The sequence below is a fragment of the Equus asinus genome, chromosome 24 (assembly GCF_041296235.1).
Source record: "Equus asinus isolate D_3611 breed Donkey chromosome 24, EquAss-T2T_v2, whole genome shotgun sequence".
NCBI classification, from domain to species: Eukaryota; Metazoa; Chordata; class Mammalia; order Perissodactyla; family Equidae; genus Equus; species Equus asinus.
In genome coordinates this window covers 25,288,959-25,310,783 of record NC_091813.1, presented here as the reverse complement: position 1 = coordinate 25,310,783, position 21,825 = coordinate 25,288,959, and positions in this window count along the sequence as shown.

Below are 21,825 nucleotides of genomic sequence, written 5' to 3'. Positions count from 1 at the left end.
GAAGGAGAGAGGCAAGCCAAAGAATTCTTCCTCGTTTCATTGTCTTACACTTGTATGGCCTGCCAAAAAATGCAAAGGCTTTTATTCATGCTAAGAATGTTGACAATTTACATTATTCAAATACAGTTTCAAATGGGGAAAAAAAAGTTTTCTTTGAATTCCATTTTAGCCTTTTAAGCTTCATGGTTTCTTTGCATTCCTCAATATATTTTGGCTGATGACAAATATGTAGGCACTTATAATAGGAACCAGTATGCAGTGTTTTGATTATTTTGTCCAAAATCTAAAATTTGGACAATGTTTTACACACAATTAAACTATTCAAGCAAGTCAGACTTTGGAAAGAGAAAAGACTCTGCCAGGAAGAGTTGAATTTGTACATGAAGGATCCTGTTGCTACATGAACCATCTTTTGTTGTAATTGCTTTTACCAGTAGACATTAGTCATTTTCTTTCTGAACAAGGACAGTAACGAAAATAATGGCAAAACGCATTTCATAGTTATACATTGAACCCATTCCAAAATAGATATAAATTCATTTAAATGACAGTAAAGTAAGTCCATGCAGATTACTGCCTTTAAATTAAAATGGAGAAAATATAAAATACTTGCCAAAAAATTATGTAATCATATTAGTGGTGTCATATATTGTATGCCTGGTGGAATTAAAACAATGAATTCTTTTCCAGACAGTGAAAGCTATTTCAAATGGGGTGAGCTTCAGATTACATTGTTATGAGGACGTAAAACTTCTGCCTAGAAAAAACACCAACTTGTATCGTTATGTAAATGACTCATATCATCCTGCATTGCTCATTAAAATCCACACCATATCCTCTCACCTCTTCCCTTCAGTTCCTAGTTTTCAGAGTATCTGGAGACACTGTAATACATTATCTTGCTTTTGAAACTGATGTCCTAGGGCAGAATATTGATTTATCTACAGGACTGTGGACCTTTTGGTTTGTAGATCCATGTCAGTCCCACACTGAAGATGGGAACAGTGGCATGGCTGTCCCTTCTCAGCTCTTGCTGTCTTTATAGTCATGTAATCATCTGACTAATGGCGTTATTCACAAGACTATCCACCACTTTGAACATTTATGGCCTATTGGCATTCTTAGAAACACCCAACTTTCTATGAATGTAAGTGCTGCTTTAAAATCTTAAGTATGTCTTTTCATGATTTCTTGACTTATTTTGATCTCTATCTTACTTGACAACCTTCTTTTTTCTTCCTGAATTGAATTTGACTTTGTAATGTTTCTTCGGAGCAGCGGCTTTCAGTCAAGTACAGTTTTGCTCGAGGGGACAGGTGGCAATGTCTGGCGATATGGGGGAGCCAGGGAGTGGGGCTGGGAAATGCTCGTGGCATCTGGTGCTGTGCTAAACATCTTACAGTGCATGTGACAGCCCCTCCAACAAAGAATTATCTGACCCAAACATCCACAGTGTCAAGATTGAGAAACCCTGTTTCAGAACATGGGAGAAAAGGTGATAATACCCCTGTTCGAAGTGATCAAAATAAGATTCAAGCTACTGGTGGTGCAACATGCAACCAAGACTCACCCACAAAAGCTCTTGCTGCCCCATCAGGAAAAAAGTGTCCCTGGAAATTACATTGGTGCAACAGCTCCCTCTGTATCCATCAGAAATCAGAAACCATGGCAAGCAGACATGTCTCTGTGGAGAAAGAAAATGGAAATAATGAGATTAAAAAATATCATGAGATGAAAATGGGTTGTGGGAGATAAGGACTGCAGAGAGCAAAATAGTAGCAGCAGAATTAAAATTTGCACTGAAAGCAAAAGGAGAGGTTTAGCACTGTTCATGGAAGCACCATCTTTGCTGATGAAGGGCAAACCTGAGCAGCTTTCCAAGAATGTGGAAGAAAAGGACAATGGTATTCAAAAGATGATAGACAAGAAAGAAATAAAAGACACAGAAGATAAGTCACCCATGAGAATTATAGGTATACCTACAGAAGAAATCACTACAACTGGAACCAAAGTGATATGCAAAGACTTGTATTTAAATTATCAGGCAAGATAAAAAAAAAAGAGACCCACACTAAGATATCTCCTATAATACTGTTGAATTATAAGGATATAGGAAAAAAATTGCACAAATTATGTACAAAAAGCAACAGAGTGTCCTCTCTATTGCTAAATGTCAGAGAACTGTGAAGCAACACCAACAGAGTTTTTAGGAGAAAAATGGGTGGGTTATTTTTGGTGAGGAAGATTGGCACTGAGCTAACATCTGTGCCAGTCTTTCTCTATTTTGTATGTGGGATGCTGGCACAGCATGGCTTAATGAGTGGTATATTGGTCCACACTCAAGATCTGAACCCATAAACCCTGGGTTGCTGAGGCAGAGCATGCAAACCCAACCACTACACCACTGGGCTGGCCCTAGAAAAAGTTTTTTGACTAAATAATTTGACTCTCAAATAATTTGTTACTCATATGTATAAAGAAAACAAAAAGTTATTCTCAGAGGTACACTGTCACAGAATATAAACCACTCACAGGTCCTTATTTTTAAAAAATTACTTGAAGTTATTCTCCAGCTAAGTAAAATATGAATAAAAATTAAGAACCCAATACAGAAAGTAAGCTTTTAATAAGCCTTCCAATGAACATTGAAACTATAATGTCAAGTCTAAGTGGCTCATATAACAATGGGAACAAAAACTAAATTCAAGTGTTAAAATAATTGCTGAAAGAGAAAATAGACACTGTATAAACAGTAATTTTTAAATTATAATTTTAAAAAGAAAAATGCCAAGATATTAACAAAAGCTGGAATAATGAGGATAAGGAATAAGGAAAAACACACTCAGTTCCTCATGCTGCAGTGGCAAGAAAGAGGAATTCAAATATTTATCCTTCATTTTTACCATAATAAAGATGCATATAAATACATTTTTAAACACTTTTGGGGTAATCAGTGGTATAATTAGAAGTAGATAAAAACCTTTCAGATCTCTAAGAAAGAAAATAAAAGTTAGAATTAAAAAACAGAAAGAAGAAAACAATGAAGAAATATTAAATATATTATGATTTTTTTAAATATATTTAGTTACTTCAATAAAAGAATAAAAACATAATATCCAACTATAAATTATTGATGAGACATTATAATATTAAAGATATTTATAAGTAGAATATTACTTTGCACTTATAAAACTGATTAATGTTTTAAAAAATAGTATTAGAGTTGGGGAATGTGTGATGAGTCTGAAACTTTCATAGTTTTGTGAAATATTTCTGGAAAAAATTTGCCAGCACACATTAGGGATTTGATATAGGCTCATAGCCTGTGACCAACTAAACTAAGTTCTTGAAAATTATCCTAAAAAATATAATCAGGATGTAGACAAATAGCAACATATAATTAGTTCTGTTGCAACACTATTTTAATAGTAAAAATCTAGATATTTCCTAATGTCCAATAACAGGAGATGAGTCAAATAAATTACCATATATCCATATAATGGAATATATGCAACTATTAAAAATTATGATTTGTAAAGTTAATTAACAATGTACAAATGCTAAATAATTCTAATTAAAAATAGAGAGTTGTGGGGGGCCAGTCTGGTGGAGTAGTGGTTAAGTTTGTGTGCTCCGCTTCAGCAGCCTGGGGTTTGCAGGTTCAGATCCCAGGCACAGATCTCACCCCACGACTCAAGCCACACTGTGGCAGCATCTCACATAAAATAGAGGAAGATTGGCACAGATGTTAGCTCAGTGACAATCTTCCTCAAGCAAAAAGAGGAAGATTGGCAACAGTGTTAGCTTAGGGCCAAGCTTCCTCACACAGACACAAAATAGAGACTTGAGGCCAGCTGCATGGCCTAGTGGTTGAGTTTGGTGCACTCTGCTTTGGAGGCCTGGGTTTGTGGGTTCAGATCCCAGGCACAGACCTACACCACTCTCACCAGCCATGCTGTGGTGGTAACACATATACAAAATAGAGGAAGATTGGCACAGATGTTAGCTCAGGGTTAATCTTCCTCAGCAAAAAAATAAATAAATAAATAAAATAACAAAGCTGTAATATGATCTTAATTTAAAGAAAAATGCATACAGATGTACTTAAATTTAAGTAAATTTGCCAAAATGGTAGCAGGGGTAGTGTCTGCTCAATTTTTATGTGGTTTTTTGCGGTACTATTATGCATTTTCCAAATGTTCTACAAAGATCATACATTGTTTGAATCAATAGGTTTTGTTTTTGTTTCAGATGTTCAATAAGCAACTGAATGACCTGCCACACATCTTTGAAAGGATGAACAGAAAAAAATTAAATAAGATTATCTGTGAGCACAGAAATCATTGGCAGTAATTGAGTACATTTTTTTTTCAGATTCTTATTTTTTGCTCTCTTTTTGATTACCAGTTTGGGCTATTAGGGGAAAAAATGCCTAGAATTCCTTTCAATTAATGTTTCTTCATTTCCACCAAGTTCTAGTAATACTTTCTTCCAGGCAGCAACTGACTCTTCTTGGGTGCTGATGTTAGCTCTCAAGAGCATAATAAATTAATTTTAGGATATGGAAAGAACAGGGAAGGATTCTTCAGAAAGCAAGAGATTTCAGCAAATTTTGGTAGATTAAAAAAAGGGAAAGAAGATCTGTATGAAAGCATGGATAAGTGGTAACTATTAAAGCAAAGAAAGAAAGAAAGAAAGAAAGCTCAAACTCAGAAAAATAAATATAATGGAGAGTGAGTAAGAGATGTAGATTGAAAATAAATTCATTAATTAGAAGTCAACATATAAAGTCATAAATCCATGCAACATCATCCTCCACCTGTCACACAAAATGCCCAAAGGCAAGTATTTACAGCCCATCCAGAGAAATAAAATGGGAATAATCTGTAAAGAACTTGAACACTGTTGTAAAGAAAATTAAGACAGCTTTTCCGGGTGTCAGCACCACTGTGCAAATCTCTCACAGGATAGTATTTGGGGCCCCAGCACAAAGGCCAACCGACTAACAAGCCACTGCCTCCACACAGAAGGCAAGATAAATGGAAGCCATCTACAAAACGAAAATGACATCTCTCATCCACACTACAAGACAGCAGACAAATATCTTCAGAGGTCTGAGAGAAAGGATTTGCAAGTTGAAAGTCAATTTCCGGCAGAGCTATAAATCAATCAAATGTGGGGATAAAATAGAGACATAAATCAAATTTGAAGACAGACTAAAGATATATCCAGACACGCAAAGACACAGAAAGTTAACTCCCACACACCCTTTATTAGGAAGTTAAGTCAAAAGACGTAGTCTATAATTATTTATAATTGATGGAACAAGAAAAAATGTGTACATTTATCATGTAAAGTTCAAAAGTGAGCAATAAAGTAACTAAAAGTAGTAACACAATTATGTTGGGAGAAGAGAAGGAGACGGGTGATGAGATAAGTGAGCTAAATCATCAACTCTAATACCAGGAAGTCAGTATTTAGAGAAATAAATATAAACATTGAAACAGGAAAAGTTAAAAGGGTATGTGTGGGGAGAGGAGGAGTGGAGAGAAAAAATACGAATATTTTTTATTAGTGTAAGTCCTTCTATTCTAAATTATTGTGAAATTATGCACAAGAATAATTTTTTCAAGTTATAAAACTTGAATGGTAGGTGAGGATGTAGAGCTAGCACATGTAGTCAACTCGCTCGAGAAGTTTAGCGATGAAGGGGAGCAGAGAAGTGGGGAAATGAGTTGACGGGGATGAGGTCAAGGAAGACTATGTCAATTTGTTTTTCTAATGGAAAATTAGTATATTTATACATCAATTGGAATGATACAAAAAGACAGAAATTAATAGTACTTTTGTGTCTCACTCTTTGCAGGTGAATAGATAGTATCCAAACTAAGTATAAGATGAAGAAGGTTTTAAAAAGAAAACCTACAGCCTCATCAATGTCATCCTTGTCCATCTACCATCTCTAAATGCTTATCTTCAAACCTTGAAGTGAGTACCAAAGCTGATGTCCTGAACAGCTTCTCATTGAAAATCTAAGTTTATTTGAACTGTCTCTGGTAGGAAGCTTCGCTTTAAAAGACTTTCCTGTCATGTTTCTTCAGCCTGATCAAATTGCGTAATAGGTGAGTAGGAGTCAAGATTGGCTGATGTCTTACACTTCATTCAGAGAAGATACACAGTAAAGAAACTACCGAAGTAACTCTAGCTTTTTACAAAGCATGGAGTTGACTTAGCTCCTCTTTTCTGTGGAGACTGCACCGCCATCTTAGTACAAAGTCTATCTTGGATTTTTCCCCGCAAAAGTACTAGCCAAAAGTTATGCTTGATGGTCTAATTACTCTGTGTAACCTTCCCCAGCACTTCCATTTCATTAGAAGTAGGGATGGGGGACAGTTCAGTCAGAGATCCATACTGATTTTGCAAGACTCTTCTCAACATGCCTCCAAGAGCTTTTGGCCAGATATTAAACATGTGGTGCCACAATCACAGCCCTGCACAATCATGTCGAACCATTGGATTGATTCCCTAACACCCTCTGGCAAAAGGCCAACCTTTGCCTCAACTGCATGTTTTTAAAAAATGTGTATACTGACTCTTTATTTGAGCTGTCACTAGTAAGTCTAAAGCAAATCATCCAGTCTGACATGAGGCTGAAGACCAAGGATGCCTAAAAGAGGAAGAATGAAGGTAATGGGCAAACAGGTCTTATTAGGTTTCTAATGATTAAAGATGTCACCCTATCCTCAAGACTAGGAGTCATTACTGTTAAATTACTCATGAAATTCATGCCTTTAATTCACATCAACCATTCCCGTTCAGGTTTAGCCAAAGACACACAAGTAATATAGGTCAAGAAAGAATGTGTTTTGGGTGCTGCTAAGTCTATCTGTTCTTTATTTATTTGACTTTTACTTTATTACCCAGGTCCCAGGACAAGGTGGACTCTTCTGCTATAGTACAGGTCATGGAAACCTGAAGTCATTTAAGCTCCAGGCCGCAAATGAGATTGGTTGACTTTCTTGGTCAACTAGGAAAGATTCAGGGTGCCTGGCAAGAACAAAATAAATTTGGACAATGACCAAAAGAGCAAATTGATTTCTTCTCATAGATCCCTACCTGGCACACAGTATGTGTTTAATAAATATTTACCAAATGAAGGAACTATTATACCAACTCTAATCGATTGGTAATGATGACTGCCTGGAGAGAGCTGGACTGCCTGGAGAAATGAGTCAGAAGGAATTGCATGAGAATATATTTACATCTGCCATGGGCTCTGGGGTGGCGAGTGGCCCCATTTGTGCCATAAGTCTGCCATTCCTGTTCCAGACACAAGCAAATTTTCCACTGTGCATTTCTAAAATTCCTAACAGAGTGGTAAATAAGAAAGGAAGTACAGATCTAATTCCTGGTGACTAAAGATTATGTTAGCTAAGTAAAAATGATTATTATTGATGCCAGGGGACTCTGTTTCTGGATTCGTATTTGTGCTTTTGGGTTTTTGCCAGCCATAAACTACCAGAAAGTAGAGCATGAGTTCAGTTATTTCCAGCAGGAATAAAGTTTTCTGGCTGAAGTATGCTCATCTTCTGGCTACTACTGCTCCCCAAATACTGGAGACCTTTCGATAAAGACTAAAATGATAAAATGGTGCCCTTTTTCCACTCGTGGGGCCACCAAACAGAGCCCACCGAAATTAATGTTTCACACTATTGTGTAGTGAGCCCACTACACAAACAAAAAGACTCCAGTGTCTGCAGAAATAACTGGTAAAATGAACAATACAGTGTGGAGTAATGGAGTGAAAGACCAAGATCCACCCAGGTTGTAATTTCAGTTCTGTCTCTTCAGGCATGTGACTTTAGACAGGTTTCTTAACCTCTCTGTGAAATGAGGATAATAATATAGACATTGTGGGATGGTTGGGAGAACTGACTGGGATAACGTATATCACGAATTGTACCTGTCGCATGGAAGTTACTTATGAGCTGAAGGTACCATTATGATGTTAAGGAGGACAAAGAATGTGCTTGTTGAGGACTGACAGTAAAAGACTTGGGTAAGAGCTAAAATTTCTTTAAATATAGCTAAAAGCATAAGAAACAATGGCTGCCTCTCTATTTAGAAGTAATAGCATTAGTGTTTCTTATGAGATCACAGCAGTTTGACTTTGTGAAGGATGACCTCGATGAAACTGAGAGCTGGGGAGGTGGGCAGGGGAGCCAGAGCCTTGGGTGATAACGGAAAGCCGCAGTGAAGTGAGTGCAGCTGGTACATGTTCGTATCACTGAGCTAGTGGACTAACATCTCTGCTCTGGAATGCACTGAGAGCTAAAGGACTCGCTCAGAGGAGAAACAGAATTTACTGGAGACTCAACAATGGGCCCTTATTGTGAAGCAAGGGAAAAAGTGGACGTTGGCTCGAGTTAATGGAGGCTGCATTAGTCAGTCTAAAGGTTATAACAACAACAATAACAAAACTCAGCCGTCTACAAAGTAAAGGTTCACTTCTCACAATACTTCCCCGTGGGTGAACTGTGGGGTGCAGGTGGGGAAGGCTCTGCTCCGTGCAGTCATCTGGGGACCGAGGGTCCTTCCATCCTGAGACTTCGAGATTCGTTAGGGGCCTCGGAGTTCACCGCTGGCTCCTCTGCATTGGGCTGGCAGTTGAGAGCAAGAGAGCATGCAGAGGATCTTGTAGGAGTGAAAGAAAAAAGAAACAGGAAAAGGGGTTAGATGAACGCATAGCAGAGTCACTTCCACAAAGGCAGACACCTAAATGATGTTAAATGGACACACATCAGAAGAAGCAAAAAAATTCACTAGAATAACATATAGAGAAACCAAAATCAGGTAAGAAAAAATTAGCTTTAAAACTGACTCCTGGCTATCAGCAAATAAGGAGTCAATATAAACCAGGGACAAGGACAGGGGACTCCTCCTGCTGGGAACCATCAAGAAAGAGAAAGAAAGAAAGCAATGCTAGGTCATTGCAGATCAGCTGAAAATGTGGGGAGGGAATTGTCCACAACTCCACAACTGTGGAATTGTCTTCTTCATGGGGGGAACGGAGGAAGAGGGACAAAGGGACGGAGATAGCCAGGATGCGCAACACAGAGGACTGTGAGGTGATCACCATGGCCTGGTGTCCCAGAAAGGACTCTAGGAGGTCAGATGAGGAAGAGCCTTTCATAGCCAAAGCACCTTTACTGCCTGTCAGGAAGTGGATTCTGAAAGAGATCCCCAACACACACCCACAGAGCAAGTGGTAACAGCACCAAATCTACCTGGTTCTAAGAACTGAGTCACTTATTCCAAGATAAACCAGACAGGATCACATGGGCTGATTTTCAAGGCAAAGACTCTGAACAGCATTATCAATGATATTTTTACACTCTTCTGTATATTTTCAAGTTCTCTACAATGAGAATATGCATGAATAATTTTAAATGACTTTCAAAATATAATTAAAAGCATCGGAATGGTTGGGTGACCTAAGAAAGGGAATCAGATGACCTAGGGAAGAGGACAGGCTGAAACAATTTCAGTTTGTAAGCTATTACAAGCCCTTCTCAGAGTTTGTCATTTTGGCCAAACCTCTTGGCTTCCCTGATATGACCAGCAGTAAGAACACTTATCATCAAAATGAGGTTTCTTTGCTTGTTTCAGAAACAGCAGGGAGGAGTGAAAATATTCATTTCTGTAGCAAGGCTAGATGGATAAGGAAGCTTAGAAATTAAAATAAGGTAATGGCAGCAGAAAAGAAGAGAGGCAGTTCAGGTGGCAGCCTGTGGGGAGTAGAGAAAGAAAATGCAGCCCATTCGTACTCCCCAAACAGCCACATGCAAACTGTCTTAGCTCAAAGAGTGAACCAAGCAACCTGAACTCTGACCGGAACTGTCCATCCTAAGATCAAGGACACAAGCTGCATCCACGTGTTCTCAGCAGGAAGAATAGGGGAGAAGTGACATCGAAAGTACAGAACACTTGAGTTTGGAGAAAGTAAATTGGTAAACTATGGCAAGAATCATTAGATGGGTCACATTCTTCAGCCCGTTTTTTGTCATTCCTCCTAATTTTGCTAACTGAATTAATCAAAAGAAGGGGAAAACGTAAATACTAAGGTTTTTTATGCCGTATCGGGCATTTAAGTATATTACTCCAGTACCCCATTTTTCTGGGAACTGCCCCTCACATTTATATAATGTCCATGGGAGCAATCCTTTTGTAGATGTGGACCTGTCTCTACCCTCTACTGTGGCCAAGGGTGGGGATGTGTCCCTTACCCAGACACTAGCTCCTGGCCACACAGGTTGGTCTAGAGGAGAACACTTGAGTTCTCAATGGCCGTCTTCATCCTTCCCTGATGAATGTTTGGAACTAGAAACGAGAAAGAAGTGGTTCTCTTCAATGGCTCAAACCACAATGTGTAAAATTCTGGAATTTGTAACTAGCCGTGTTCTCTATCACTTGGGCTGAAAAAAACAGGACGTCTGGCTGAAGCAGGAGAGGAATGCACAGAAAGAGGCAGAAGGGCAAATGGGAAAAGAAATTTTGGAATTTCTGCAGTGGTTCTGAGACAGCCTCCTCTTTGCCCTTTTCTAAGGCTCAGCTACTGAAATCTTCCTGAATTCCATGAGTTGCCCCAGAATTCATCTCATAAAGTCAACCTATTTTTAAAAAATTCCTGTAGATCACAACTCACAGATCTCCAATTAATAATGCTTGAATTTTATGAGGGAAATGCATGAAAAATACCTTAGATAGGTGTCGGTGGGAGAACTGTTGAGTAAAAGATGTTGCATAATTACGCTTCTATTAAAATCATCATCATGAAAACAACACAGCAAAGAATTCTGTGAGCAAATCAGAACACAACTGCATGAACATTAAATTGCAATTGTGTAAAAGCCTGTATTTCCCTAGACATGAGAAGAGAGAAGAGAATCATTAAAACTTGAGATAATGTTGTTATAATAATATTTCAACAATCAAAATTAAATATCAGAAAATAAATTATTTATGCTTATATACACATATATAATATACATATTTGTATTATTATTAACCATAATCAGTTAGCTAAAGTTTCAGAAGTTCTAGTAGGAGGAACACATGCAGCTCAAAAGGAAAATCAGCACATGGCATAATGCGAAACAAGATCTGTGTCTGCTCCACTGTTAGCTGAAGTGTCCCAGTATAGTCTGACCACACTTCCAAAGGGTTTTCCTATGGCCTGTCACCTAAGAATGTGAGCAGTGCCTGAGATCTGTGGATTCCTGGCAGGGGTGCTGAGCTGCAGAAAAGTCGGGAAGGAAGCAGCCTCTGCTTTGCACTCTTCTGAGACTGAAAAGCTGCTCCCCTTCGCCATCATAAGCTCCTCTGGCCTTAGCACCTGCCACTTGCCGGATGAGCGACAAGACACTGTTTCAACGCAGGAATGAATTATCGATGCACACATCAGAGCCAAAGGAGGAAAAGCAGAGGTTTAAAACTTTATGTTATCCCCATCCCCTCTGATAAGAAAAAAGAAACTCTCATAGAGGCATTTATTTTTATTTGTTTTCTAAAATCCAGTGAATTATCATTTCTAGTGTGCATACCTTACGTCTCTGTGGGAATAAAGGAAAACCATAATCACTTCAGTCCTGGGGATAGGCACATAATCACTGAATTAGACACACTATCTGTAGCTAACACAGTCTGCACCTTTCAACTAATAACAGCTGCCTTTGCCAAAAGTCCATTCTGTGTGCCCATGTGTCCAATGCCTTACAAACGTCATCACATAGAATCCTCAGACAATCCTCTGACACAGGCATCCTTACCCCCATTTTACAGATGATGAAACTGAGAGTAGAAGAATATAAGTAACTAACTCAAGGTCATACTGCTTCTAAGAGGAGAACCAGAATTCAAAACCAGGACTTCTCTCAATGCAAACTGTACCTATTTCCACTAAATTCTGACCCAGCACATAGTTAATAATGATGATGATGTTGATGATGATGAAAATAAGATTTCTTGTGGAAGCAGAATTAAATTCATGCTGTGTCGTCCTTAAGAAGGAGATGTTAGGAGGGACAGATGACATCTGCTGCCACAGACAATCAGTGCTGTGTAGTCTCAGTGCTCAGAGCTGACTGAGGACGAGGGAGCCTCAGAGGAGGGGTGAGCCCTGTCACTCTGAATGTAGCAGAGGCTGCAGTGCTGCTCAGCTGGGGGGCTGAGGGGTGGAGAATAAAGAACTCTCACGGCTCCCTGTAAGACTGAACTTCTTTGACCCTGTGATTCTAAGATTCTATGATGATGATGATGATGGGTAAGGGTTTTTAACAGCAAGTCACTTGACTTCTCAGTTTCCTCAAGTTCTACCAAGTCCAGAGACCACCCAACATTCGCTTTCCAGGTGCAGGGTGGGGAGCCAGGCTGGATGCTGGGCAGAGGGGACTTCCAAACCCCCATCTGCATTATACCATGGCAGCTTCGCTTTTCTCTGCCTTACGTGTCCTCTATGTAGGATTATATTTGGAGAGAAGGTTCTACTGATTTTTTTTTTTTAAAAAAAAACAGGAGGCCAGCCCAGTGGCACAGTGGTTAACTTTGTGTGCTACATTTGGCAGCCTGGGGTTCGTGGGTTCTGATCTCAGGTACAGAGCTACACACTGCTGTCAAGCCATACTGTGGTGGCATCCCACCTACACAACAGAGGAAGATGGCCATGGATGTTAGCTCAGGGACAATCTTCCTCTCACTCACACACACACACACACACAAAACAGTAGATACAGTCTTTGAAATCCTCTGAATTGCGATTGATATGCTTTTAAAAGGAAAATTTTCCCTCTTACAACAGCACTTGCCTATGCAATAACAAAGCAGAATACTTTGTCTCACCATGACTGAAACTGGTGAATAACTATGAACTTTGAGCCATCCATTAGTCAAAGCTGATAAATGATTAAGAACTTTGAACACCCTAAAATGCCGGAATCTTACTGGATCCATCTGAAGCATCTTACCTAACCAGGGTGAAGTGGGAAACAGCCGTGTGTAGACCTGCCCTATCCAGAGTGTAAACTTTCAATCATTTTCTCACACGTAAATCATCCTGACTTCTCCCTCTCCATGAGCAACTTGGAGAATTTCTTCAGAAGACTTTGTTTCCTCACCTGGCAAGTAAATACACCCAGCATGTTCTTTGTTACCCCTGGAGTGGTCATTGCTTTCCTTTGTCAGCTTCCTCCTGCGTCTGGCATGCTGGGACATTCTCGGACACACTGGAAGCAACCCCTGGGTCCTGTGCTGGCCTCGCCTAAGCCATGTGTGCAGGAGGTGGCCACCGCCACAGGCAGGCTCTCCAAGGACAATGGGCATTCACATAGGTAGCAGTGTTACCCACAGCAATGCATATGTGGCAAATGTTACTGTCACAAACTCTTCTTGTAATTTATAGCCAGCATTACGTTACGGTGAGAATTTTTTACTTCAGAGTTGACTTACTAATACAAAACCAGCTGAAGAATGGAAGCAGTGATTTATTTAAGCATCTGGCTAGTTTGAATCAGATTTTTAATCAAATTTTTAAACTTTTTTCTGTGAAAATAAGTTCTTATTAAGGTTTTATCTTGAACTGAAGATAAACAGATGTAATGGAAAAAGCAAACCAAGTTTTCAGGTTCAGGGAGACCTTGCTGCTTCTCATCTCATCTTTTCCACCCCTGAGGGCAAAGCATTCATAAAAGTCAGACTGGTTCCTTTCTGGGCATTCAGATATCTCTCTCTCTATTTTTTTGAGGTTGGACTCTATTGGCATCGACTTGGTGAGCTGTCCTCCCTCCCACTCTGCTGTGTTCAGATTCCCTGCATGTGATATACATTCTCAGGCACCTATGTAAGAAGAGAAACCTCCGCAGAAAGGAAAGGAGAATGAGTTGGCTGGCTAGTCAGTCCCAGGTTCTGGCAGCCAGGAGTAACTCTCCTGGGTTAATGAGTTAATGTGTTAATGGTGAAATCCAGGAGTTGGGTGCAGTGATATTCACCGTAAAATCCTTTCCACTTGGCTGTGTGTTTGACAGTTTGTGGAAAAAAAATTCAGAAAAGGAATAGTGCTGGATCTATTGCTTAATTGATAGAACTCTAAGCTCCAAATTCATCTCAGAAGCGAGAATTTGTGAAGGAAAGACATGAACGTGCAACTTAAGGGTTCTCACTTAAGTCCAACTGCAGTGGGGCCTAGTCTTAGGTGTCCTGAATGATGAGACCAGCCTGTCCCCTCTCCTGCCACACAGCCCATTTGGCACAAAGGAGGACAAACAGGCAGCTGGAGGCAGAACTGCTTTCCTCTCTTTTAACCAGGAGCGTCCCTTTGCTCTCTCTGCCCCATCCTTCATCAGAGACCCGGTGCCCTCTAGTTTCTAAAACTTTCCCCACCAGCAAAAAGGAGAAATTTCCCAGCCCATGTTCTGAGAGTCTCACATCTTTGCATCTTACGTCCTTCATTTTTTGCTTACTTAACCAAAAGTGTTTTAGTGTCCAAACAAAGCTGGTGCTGAAGACTTGTGCGTAAGTGTGTCTGAACACAGAAAAGTTTCTCCTACACTTGACATCCAAAAAAGCTTAAACTGTCATGGAGCAGAGAAGGTTCAAGGTAAGAGCTGGAAGGCCCTTAGAAATTATACAGTCCAACCGCCTACTGTCTACTCTGTGTTACCCTTCAGCACAAGCCTGAGCTATGAAACCCATGGTAATAGCCAAGCTCTTTTAGGAATCATACATTGAAGCCATAGAGTAAGACTCTGATGAGCTTTTTCCTCCATTTGCACTAAGTGATGCAAGATGTTGATTAGAACAAACTGTTCTAGTGAGCTGTAGAATTCCGTTGGGTCCCGAAGGCTCCATCTAGAACATTTCTGAGTAAATTACTATGGAACATAATGTAGGACAGCAAAATAATCCTGCAAAAGACATTGCTCCTATAAAATGAAAAACACTCAAGAAACAGAATAACATTCAATCTGTCCAACTAGTAGGGTTTTTTGAAGAGTGTTTACTTTAAATAGGGTTATTTTGCTGACGAGCACCTTTAGCTTCTCAGAAGCCTCTTGCATAATTTGTTTACTAAGCTAGCTTAAACTCGGTTCAGAAAATGTTCCATCCAGAGCTTGATTCTTCCCTCCTGAAAACAAAGTCTTAGGTCTTTTCGACTTATGGAAGATCTAATGCAAGACCTACTACAGACTAATAGAGCAGCAAAAAGGGGTTAATAGAAGGAAACGAATGGAGACTATTAAGTAGCTCCAAAGGACATAGAAACTTGCTCTGCTGGTGGCTGGCACTTAGAAGCCACAGCAGCAGGGGGCACACCAGCTTTACTCTGGTAGAGATGGGCAGGCTCTGAAATGGGAGGCAACAGTGACTAGTATTGGATGGGTTTTGCTTCTCAACAGAGAGCAGAAAATTTCTGCTGCAACCCCGATCTTGGAATGGATTATTCACTCATCCATTTCCTCGTTTTTTAGACAAGAGATGTGAGGACAAGAAAGGCTAAGGGAATTCATCACCACTAGCCCTGCCTTACAGGAAATGCTAATTACACTAGTAATTTAAGCAGAATGTATACTTCTATGTATAAACTGAGGAGAAGAACTTTTAAATAATGATAAAGCCACTAGCAGTTTTTTTCTCATCACAGCAAGTTCCATCCTTCCTGTTAGGGAGGTAACCATGAGGGATATTACAGACCTGAGGGCACAGCCTCTTAATCAGTTAATGTCTATACGTGGCCCTTCAGATACGCAGCCGGTTTGCCCCTAATTAAGTTAGGTACCAAAGGAAAAATGTCTTCTGTGTTATTGACAACATCCATTCATTCATTCATCCATTCATTCATCTATTTGACAGACATTTGACAGTCTACTATATGCTGAGTGGATTCAGTGGCACATATAAAGACTATCTTTGCACCATAAATACTGGAAACAACAGACAGCCCACAACTAAATCAAAGAATTTTACAACTAGAAAAACTGAGGAAGAGAAAAGTTCACACAGCTAATTAATAAGAGTCACAACTAGCAGCCGGGTTTCTTCTTTTCTCTGGTAGAAAGAATCTCTGGACATAAATTAGGAAGTTGACCCAAATCCCAGCTTGGCCATTTGCAAACCATTTGAACTTGGGGAGGTTACTCACTTGTAAAATGGTAATATTATCTTTATTCCCAGGATTACAGTAAGAATGAAACCTGATAAAACACATAAAACAGCCCAACACAGTGTGTGGCCCATTCTAGGCATGCAGCATTACTTAGTAATGTTTTCCCTTCATGGTTCAGCTTACTCTTCATGACTGGCAATATGTTTCCCAAAAGATTCACTTTTATTCTGCCACTGATTTATTGAGGAACTGTTCCTGTTTTCTCTGTCTTCCTCAGGAATTTTATTTCTAAAATGGTCCAAGTTACCAGCTTATGGATGAATAATTTCCTTACCCTTCTCCTGGTGTCAGGGCTGCTGCTGGCCTATGCCATGTCTTTATAGGAATACTCCCTTCTCCCATACCCATGCTGATGCAGTCCCACATCAAGCTTCCAGTCTCTTAGCCAGGAGGCCTTGTGCAATGCCCAACCTGCTTAGCATGGCCCTTCCTAATATGGTCTGAAGCCCCTTGAAAATGTCCCTAATTATTCACTCATTCCATCAACATTTATCAACAAACATGGCCTAGTTGTTGGGACATAGAGATGGATGGTATCAAGTCTCTGCTTGCAAGGAGTTCACATTCTAATGGTATGTGTTGTGTGATATCTGGTTACTTATCCAATACTCATGTAAAGTCATTACATAGGGTGATATCAGAGCACTGGAGAGGGAGGGCCCAACTAGCTGAGGGAGAAGAAGGTCATCAAGAAAGGTTTTTCAAGGGCCGTAATCCTTAGACTGGGGCACAAGGGAAGAGTTGGAGCTCACCAAGTATAGAAGAAGTGAATGGCTTGAAGATTCTCCATCAAACATTAGCCCAACTGGTGAGTGTGACCAGAGCCTGGTATGCCTGAAGAAGAGCAAAGGAAGGTGATGCTACAGAAGTAGGCAGGGACCAGTAGGGAACACTGATGCTTCTATCATGTAAGTGATGAAAAGGCTCTGAATGAATCTTGGCAAGATGTGTAGCACAATCACATTTGGGCTTTATAAAGATTACTCCACAGAGAGGAAATTCTAGGGAGGTAGGGCATGGCTTGAAGCATAGAGAGCAATGATAATGATGAATGATGAGAGTCTGAATCACGGCAGTGACAGTGGGGATGAAGAGGAAGGAAGAGATGTTTATATGAGATATGTAGGAGGTAGAGTCCACCAGACGGTCACTCACTGAATATGGGAACTGAGGTTCCAGCAATTATCTAGAATGACTCCTACATTTCTGCCCAGGATGACAATGGGTGATAGAAGGCGAGGAGGTTCTTTTTAAAATTTTATTATGTTTTAGCATAGAGGAAAAGAAACATAAATTCCCTTCAGAATGCCTTGGTTTTGAGGGCCTTTATGGGCCATCCAGGGAGAGGCTTGTGCAAGATGCTATCATCATTGAAGTCATCAGAAGCAGGTGGCCTCTGGATGGGTTGTTAGGTTGTAGATAAGTGGAAAAAAGTGTAGAAACAAAATCCCAAGAAAGACCAACATTTAAGGGTGGGCCCTAGAAGAGGATGCTAAAGGCAGATTTCAAATGAACGGTCTGAGAGATAAGGAAAGATTGCTAGCTACAAACATGTCTTGGTGATCAAGTTACTGTAAAGTTTTTGGTAATGTGCAAGATTATATGAATATTCAGTGACAATAAGAAAACTGAGCCATTGACCGTAAATTTAAATTATCTAATCCTTGTCACTTCTTTCCTATAGAATACATTACCTGTCAAAAGAATGTTCCTAATTAGCTTGTGTGTTGAGAAAGAAATTTTTCACTCATTTGCTGTTAGCATTGCTGATTACCATTGACAAGGGACGCTAGCCCACATCATGTCATTTTACTGTCTACAGTGGGCTAGAATAATTCTTGTACCCGTTGATGCCACTGTTAGTATGAATGACAAGAAAACTAACTGCAGAGTCTTAGGGATGGAAGGGACCATTAACATCATTCTGGATCAATGTTCTTAATATATAAATGAGGGCCTGAGATAATGTGAATTGATAAAGTTGGCACAACAAGCCACAGTACCAAGACTGGAAGCCAGCCTTTCTGAATCTGAACCTAATTCTCATTCTAGCACACCGCCCTACAAGCTAACGAATGGACTGTATCCCAAAAATTCATCTATATGTTAGTCTAGAACTTTGCTTTCCTAAGTGTGGACTGTAGACTAGCAGCATGAGAGCTTGTTCATATTTCAGAATCTCGGGTCCCTCTCCAGATGTACAATATTAAAATCTGCGTTTAGCAAGATCTCTCATCATTTGTATATATATTAAATTTTGAGAACCATTACTGTAGAAATCAGATTGTATTTTTTCCCACAAAAATAATGACCTATCTTCAAAGATCAGTTGACAATGCTGCTTTAAACTTTACCCAGATGCTAAATACAACAGATTGTTTTTCCAGAATCATTTGTTCCAAAATTAACTGGGGGTGCAGGGGATGCATGATCCCCAGCTGAATTCTAAGACCAAAATTGTTTCCCCCAACCCACCTTCTTGATCCCAAAACAACTTCATTCCCAAGTTATCTCTAGAGAGAGACAGAGATAAGAGATGTTTCTGGTGGGAAAGTCTCTAAAGAAAGGAAGAGTTTAGAGAAAAAGAAGCTGGAACCTCTAGAACTTTCTGAGGGACAGGTGCTTCATGATAATGGACTAAATATATAAGAATCAGCCTCTCCCATAGTGACTGTTCCTACAGTGTGACAAAGGCCATAAGTAGTGTCAAGTAAGAAGGGAAAAGTCTGCAGAGTTTGTGCAGAAGCCAGGACAAGGAATCTTAAGGAGGCAGAAAGTGGCCAGAGCTTTCAGCCCCTCAGCAGCAACAGTTCTGGCTTCTGAGCATCAATAGCTAGAGAGGATCTCTTCAAAGGCTGCTAAACTCATGGAATGTGATGTATAAGATTGAGGTCACTTGTACAAAAGAAGCATTTCTAACATGGTGGTAAGCAGCAGCCTGTGATACCAAGCTGATATTATGAATTAAGAGTTTCCAAAATTGGTTAATGGAAATACCATGAGACCATTGACAATAATAGGCCTTTTATTTGTTAACTCACCTCCCCTTATTTTATTTTTTTGCTCCTTATCCTCTTCTCTCCCAGGTACCTCCACTCTAACACTCGGCGATTGCAAGTGTTAATTATTTTGTTTCCACTCGGAACCTATATAATGATGTGGGTGCTCAAAACTCCTCCAGAAATGTTTGTAAGATTTTCTTAAAATGACATTACACTTAGAGACCTTGCTCACAGTCATATGTAGGAGCTCAAGAAGCCAGGGAAGAAACAGATATATAGTTTTCCCATTCCCAAAGACAGACATATTTAAAGCAGTGGTTTTCTAACTTTAATGTGCATAAAAATTACTGGGGGTATTCTTCAAATAGTCCAGAGATTCTACCATCAAAGATTTGGATTTTGCAGTCATATTAGTAAGGCCTGGGAGTCTGAATTTTTAGTGAGTACTCCTCCCAAAAAAGTGATTCTCGTATAAGTAGTCCACATACTACACTTTAAGAAACTCCCCTGTAAGGGATGTCAGACAGAGGTGTCCTCTTTTTTCTCAAGAGGCAACAACACACCTTCTTAATTTAACATTTCTGTAGAGGTGAGGAAGCTTGCCAGTGATGAGCATCTGAGTGGTCAAGTTGTTGGTGGGATACAGAACATCATCAATGAAGACCAGTCATGAGTGACGGGACACTGGAAAACAGGCACAGAGGAAGGAGGAGACTCTAAAAAAAGATGTACAAAGAGTGGTCATAGAAGGTCATGGGTGCCCAAGGCAGACCCTACTCATATCCCAGCATTGCCACTGACCAGAGCCTTGAGGCAGGGATTGCTCTTTCTTGGAGAAATGATTACAGCCTGCCCCTGAAGGTTTTGGTAGCTGTGAGTTGGGGGAAGGTTTTTGCATACCAGATGTTCTGTATTTTAATTCCTGCAATTAAACTTAGAAGAAGCAAATTAGCCTTTCCCTATCTCTGAGCTAATCATTTCTGTGACACATTAGATACAGCACCTGGAATCTGTAGCATATTTAATAATGTTATGACTTCTGCTTAATGCTTTACAATAATACCCATTGTGTGAGCGCCTGTCACCTAGTAAGACAAGTCAGACAACTTCATTTATATCTGAGCAAAATATACCTCACTTGTACGTATTCAAAATTTATCGATAAGCTGAATCTATACTTGAAAGTTTACCCTCTGGCAATAAAGGTAAAAATATGTATATAATTAAATTCAAGAAATCTTTTCTGTGTGCTAATTCCATTCTTCCTCTGGAGGTTTATAACATTACAAGGGAATGGCAACAATATATGGCAAAATTGGGCAAGGGCCATGGGGGAAAGACAGAATACCATAAGAGGCAAAGAAGGGTGAGAGCAGGAGAGTTTCATGGAGGAGTTGCCATTTGAGGAAATTGTGAAGACAGTTACAATTTCAACAAACAGATGGTAGGAGGGGTGAGGTGGGACTGGCATTTGGGACAGGGGACAAAGATGAGCAGATGGGGAAATACAGGGCAAGTTCAGGGAGGAGGGAGTGGCAGGGAATATATGTAAATTTTAAGGAAACAGTGTAAAACAAAGTTTAAATATAGATATAGCCCACATTTTAAACAATCTGAAATGCTAGGCTGAGCAGTAATTCTATACTTCCAGAAGTTTTTTTGAATGAGGGTGGGGGGATGCAAGAGTGAGCTCCGCATGAAGAACATTACTCTGGCAACAGTGTGTATGATGAAGTGGAGCATGGAGAGACTGGAAGCAGGGACACCAATTACGGGACTAGAGACTACTGCTGTGGTCCAGTGAGAGGTGCTGAGGTTTGAATTGAGAAGGGAAGGGGCAGGGGGAGGGATGCATGAGATATTGTCAAGGTAACATTAAATAGCCTTCAGTTCCCAAGATGCACTCACATTTGCCGTTAAATGGATTCATGGTTCAGTGTCAGGGAGGGCGGAAAATGGAGGCAAGAAGAAGAAGGCACATTCACCATCTTGCCACAGGCTGTATCAACCTCTCCTGTTCTCTGCTGGTAGTATAATCTGCAGATCCTAGGTCAGATGAGCATGCTACTGGAAGTCCCACTGATTCCTATATGGATGACATCGTGCCAATTGGACCTGGGCAACAGGGAGTGGCAAGTGCTCTGGATGACCTGGAAAACCATACACATTCCAGAGTATAGGAAACAAACCCCCAAAATTCCCAAGGTCTGCCACAGTGGTGAAGTTTTGAGAGGTTTAGAGGTCTGAGACGTGCCAGGACATCTCCCCAAAGGCAAAAGGACAAGTCATTGACCTCACATCTTGTCCTACTAATTTTGAGGTAAAGAATTTGGTGGTTTCCTTTGGATTTCAGATGCAATGTATACTTCATTTGGGATTACTACTCCAGTTCATTATCAGGTGACTTGAAAGGCTGTCAGCTTCAAGTAGTGCCCAGAGAAGAGGAGGGCTCTACTACAGGCCCACACTTCCCTCTAATACAAGCAATATGATCCAGCAGATGCCATCTTCCCGGAGGTGTCCATAGCGTATAAGGAGCTGCTATGTGGAATCTCTGGCAAGCCATGATAGGAGAGTTACAGAGTAGACTAAGGTTCTGAAACCATG